Source organism: Trachurus japonicus, chromosome 3 (assembly GCF_045865225.1).
Source record: "Trachurus japonicus isolate A0001 chromosome 3, Traja_1.0".
Taxonomy (NCBI): domain Eukaryota; kingdom Metazoa; phylum Chordata; class Actinopteri; order Carangiformes; family Carangidae; genus Trachurus; species Trachurus japonicus.
In genome coordinates this window covers 468,665-473,905 of record NC_140909.1, presented here as the reverse complement: position 1 = coordinate 473,905, position 5,241 = coordinate 468,665, and positions in this window count along the sequence as shown.

Here is a 5,241-nt window from a genome sequence, read left to right as displayed (position 1 = left end):
CTGCAGGTCGCGAGATCTTAAATGTGACGGCTCAGAGACTGAACCGGTGCCAAGTCAGACCGGGTTCAGGCTGGGGGGGTCGAGGTGGCAGCAGCAGCAGCAGCTACAGACTCTGAGGGAGAAACAAACTGTGATATGAAAAGATGAAAAGATTCAGAAACATGTATTAAAGGTTTAAAAAGAAGAAGTGTGAAGATCTGTGTTGTGTCTGTTTGTAAGGCGATACAGTCTACAGTCTGCACTTCTGCCACTCTGGGACAATAAAGTATATCTTATCTTATCTTATCTTATCTTATCTTATCTTATCTTAAGTTTACCATGTGACTCAGTGTTTCCTCCTCCAGCCAATCAGAGAGCAGCTGTCTCCTCCTGCCTCTCAGGTAAGGAGCAGGTGGAGTTTACACATGAACATGAATCAACTGCTCTCTCTTATTTATGTATAAATAGAAGCTACGGGACTCTAGAGTGTAAATATCACTGGACAGTAGACCGCCTGAACCGAGACCAAGACCAAGACCAGAGAGTATCAAGACCAAGAGCAGAGAGTACCAAGACCAAGACCAGAGAGTATCAAGACCAAGACAAGACCAAGACCAGAGAGTATCAAGACCAAGACCAGACCAAGACCAAGACCAGAGAGTATCAAGACCAAGACCAAGACAAAGACCAGAGAGTATCAAGACCAAGAGCAGAGAGTACCAAGACCAAGACCAGAGAGTATCAAGACCAAGACCAAGACCAAGACCAGAGAGTATCAAGACCAAGAGCAGACCAAGACCAGAGAGTATCAAGACCAAGAGCAGACCAAGACCAGAGAGTATCAAGACCAAGACCAGACCAAGACCAAGACCAGAGAGTATCAAGACCAAGACCAAGACCAAGACCAGAGAGTATCAAGACCAAGAGCAGACCAAGACCAGAGAGTATCAAGACCAAGACCAGACCAAGACCAAGACCAGAGAGTATCAAGACCAAGACCAAGACCAAGACCAGAGAGTATCAAGACCAAGACCAGAGAGTATCAAGACCAAGACACTACCAAGACCAGAGAGTATCAAGACCAAGACCAGAGAGTATCAAGACCAAGACAAGACCAAGACCAGAGAGTATCAAGACCAAGACCAGAGAGTATCAAGACCAAGACAAGACCAAGACCAGAGAGTACCAAGACCAAGACCAGAGAGTACCAAGACCAAGACCAGAGAGTATCAAGACCAAGACAGACCAAGACAAGAGAGTATCAAGACCAAGACAGACCAAGACCAGAGAGTATCAAGACCAAGACCAGAGAGTATCAAGACCAAGACCAAACCAAGACCAGAGAGTATCAAGACCAAGACCAAACCAAGACCAGAGAGTATCAAGACCAAGACAGACCAAGACCAGAGAGTATCAAGACCAAGACCAAACCAAGACCAGACCAAGACCAGAGAGTATCAAGACCAAGACACTACCAAGATGAAATGGAGTCTCTAGGTGAAAGTATGCCTGAGCAGTAGACGTTTGTTAAACTCCAATGATTGTTCTTTTTCGCTCTTTTTTTTCACCCGTTCCATTGACTTCAATGCAAAATTTTTGCGCAGTTTTCAAAATTCAAAATTGTAAACTGTTGAGAAAAGTAATAGCATACCGAACCCGATCAAGATGCACGTTTTGATATATAATATGTCCTGCAACTCTGACTAGTAGCAAACCGAAACGGGTGCGATGGCCCGTGGCCCTAATAATAAAGCTCAGAACTGGGTCGTATGTTTGGATTCAGCAGCTGCTCTGGAGGCTCTGGAAGAAGAGACATGCAGAACCGGCCCAGACCGGTGTTGGAGATCCTCTGCTGACTGTCCACAGCCTGGTCACTTGGGAGCAGTGGTGTAGTCTAATGTGTAGTTAGTGGGTAAACTGCTTTCTAGGTGGTAAACTGTTCATAGTTGTATCACATAGACGCTGCTTCTCTAACTGTTTTATATCAAGGACCCAAAACTGACACAAACTAGACCACAGACCCCCATTGGACAACACACCAGAAATACACAAACAATCAATGTACCTTTAAATTAGGCGTACATTATTATTGTTGCTTTTAATTGTCTATTTTTATACCTATAATTAATTAATAATTCATATAATTAATTTAACCTATAATTGCTGGCGTTTTGTGATGTGGACAGCAAAGTAAGAGTTTCATTGTCAGGGAAACTCACCTTTCCACTGGACAACTGACAATAAACACTTTGACTTTGACTTTGACTTTTACAGCTTATTAGACTCAGGTCAAACCGACCCTGTAAACAGGAGATGAAGCAGGAAGTTAACAACACAAGACGAAGGTTGAGGATCTGTCAGATCTTTTCTTTTCTTTTCTTTTCTTTTTACAGACTATCTTTGGATCAGAGGGAAACTGTGATTGAGTTGGAGGCAGAGCTGAAGTTGAAACAGAAACAGATGAGTGTTAACCTACTGTATGTGTGAAAGTTGTACTGTGCTGTTTTTATCTGTGTTGTTTTTTTTAGATGAAATGTCAAGAGTGTGATCTGCTGCAACTCAATTTCCCTACGGGGACAAATAAAAACTACTACACTACTACTACTACTACTACTACTACTAAACAGAGGAAGCTGAGGTAGTACCGTGTGGTGGCCTGTGGAGGGCAGAGTTGAAACCTCTTTTATTTATTTTTTTATTATATTTTTTCATTTTTAACCACAAGGTAGGCTACACACAACAGGAACTCAGATCACCAAATCTCATGTTCCCCCACAGAGAGAAACTCAGATAAATCAAACCAAACAAAGTCAGCTTAACAACATTTAGAGGAAAAGAAAAGAAAAGAAAAATATTTCCCTTTTTATAAAAATACAGCACTTCATATCACCTTCATATCTTCATAAACCTCTTTTATATACAGTCTATGGTTAAAACCCTCTTTTATATACAGTCTATGGTTAAAACCCTCTTTTATATACAGTCTATGGTTAAAACCCTCTTTTATATACAGTCTATGGTTAAAACCCTCTTTTATAGTCTATGGTTAAAACCCTCTTTTATATACAGTCTATGGTTAAAACCCTCTTTTATATACAGTCTATGGTTAAAACCCTCTTTTATATACAGTCTATGGTTAAAACCCTCTTTTATATACAGTCTATGGTTAAACCCTCTTTTATAGTCTATGGGCGATTCCACCAAAAGAGTGCCATTTCTGTCCCCAGCATATTAAATGTATAAAAACATGTAATAATATAATATAAATTGCATTTAATTAATAAACAAAGCACCATACACATGAATCACTGTAGAAATTAAAGATATATAATTTTTAATTACTATAAAAAGGCTTTCAAAGCACTGAAACAGCCTTTGTTGCATGTCCCCAGAGCCAAACGCTATAGTTTACCACAATGCATTATGAATAAAATCCTTCTAAAATCTCATTTTTTTTGCATATTAGTGTGACTTTATATTATATCTACACTTATATAACATTTTTTAAATTAAAACCTAATTATATTTTGGTTAAAATTCACATTTTAGTCCCGTCCCCAGGTTTTCACTCAGTGCTGTTACCCGAACACATTCTACACTCTAAAAGTTTTGGAACATTCCACCAGTGACATGTTCTGCTGGAAGTGACATCATTTAGGTCTTCTGAAAGTCATGGGAAGACCAAAATTAAATTCTGTAATTTATTTTTCCTGAAATTGAATGATATTGTAGCTACGTCAGGGTCCGTCACTCTTAAAACTCATTCCTGTTACCTAAATTATCTCTAGACAGTGTTTGTTGATATCAAAAGTAAAATAGTCAGTTAAATCCTAAGAATGTGCTCTGTGTGCTCAAGCTATTAGTATAGATGCTATTTGGCTAGATTTCACACAATTGCTGATTTTATGCTAAAACCTCATTGCTGTTACCCTCATGCTGTTACTTTTTCTTCAAAAATGCAATGATAAAAGAAGCAATAAATTAAATAAAGTAGCCTGAGATTGACCAGTACTCATTTTGAATGAGTAAATGTGTATATTAAAAAATTCTATACTGAAATGGAATGAAAAATGAAGTTTAATTTTTAAGAGTTACAATGAGCAAATGGCACTCTTTTGGCGGAATGACCCATATGGTTAAAACCCTCTTTTATATACAGTCTATGGTTAAAACCCTCTTTTATATACAGTCTATGGAACAGAAACAGAGGAAGTTGAGGTGGTAGTACCGTGTAGTATTATATTATGGTGTAGTACCGTGTAGTACCGTGTGGTGGCCAGTGGAGGGCAGCACCGCGCTGCAGACACACACACACCGGAAGCAGCAGCCGCAGCAGCAGAAGGAGAAGCAGTGTGTGTGTGTGTTGTGGAGCCACATGGGATCTGTCAGCGCCGCTACACAACACTAACAACACTAAAGACACTAACAACAAACTGGACCTGGACCTGTTGAAGCCTGTGTGTCGGCTCGGTTCAACTCCACTCGGCTCATCTCGACTCGGCTCAGTTCGGTTAAACTCGGCTCGGTTCGGCTCCATGAACTCTTTCTAACGCCAGAAAACAACAGTAACAACAGTTTGGACCTGGACCGTTGTGTGTTAGTTCGGCTGGGCTCATTTCGGCTCGGCTCCACTCGGCTCAGTTCGGTTAAACTCGGCTCGGTTCGGCTCCATGAACTCTTTCTAACGCCACTAAACAACAGTAACAACAGTTTGGACCTGGACCGTTGTGTGTTAGTTCGGCTGGGCTCATTTCGGCTCGGCTCCACTCGGCTCAGTTCGGTTAAACTCGGCTCGGTTCGGCTCCATGAACTCTTTCTAACGCCAGAAAACAACAGTAACAACAGTTTCTACCTGGATCTGAAGCTGAAGTTGAAGCTCTGTTGTGTAGTGTGTCGGTTCGGTTCGACTCGACTCATCTCGGCTCGGTTCGGCTCCATGGACTCTCTCTCTCTCTGACTCCGCTAAACAACAGTAACAACAGTTTGGACCTGAAGCTTTTTTTTTTTTTTTAGTTTGGACCTGAAGCTTTTTTTTTTTTTTTTAGTTTGGACCTGAACCTGTTGAAGCCTGTGTGTCGGTTCGGTTTCACTCGGCTCAGCTCGGCTCGGTTCGGCTCCATGGACTCTCTCGCTAAAGGACACTAACAACAGTTTGGACCTGAAGCTGTGTTGTGTGTTCGTTCAGCTGGGCTCATTTCGGCTCAGCTCAGTTCGGTTCGGTTCAGTTCGACTTTTCGGTTCGGTTCGGCTCGGTTCGGCTCC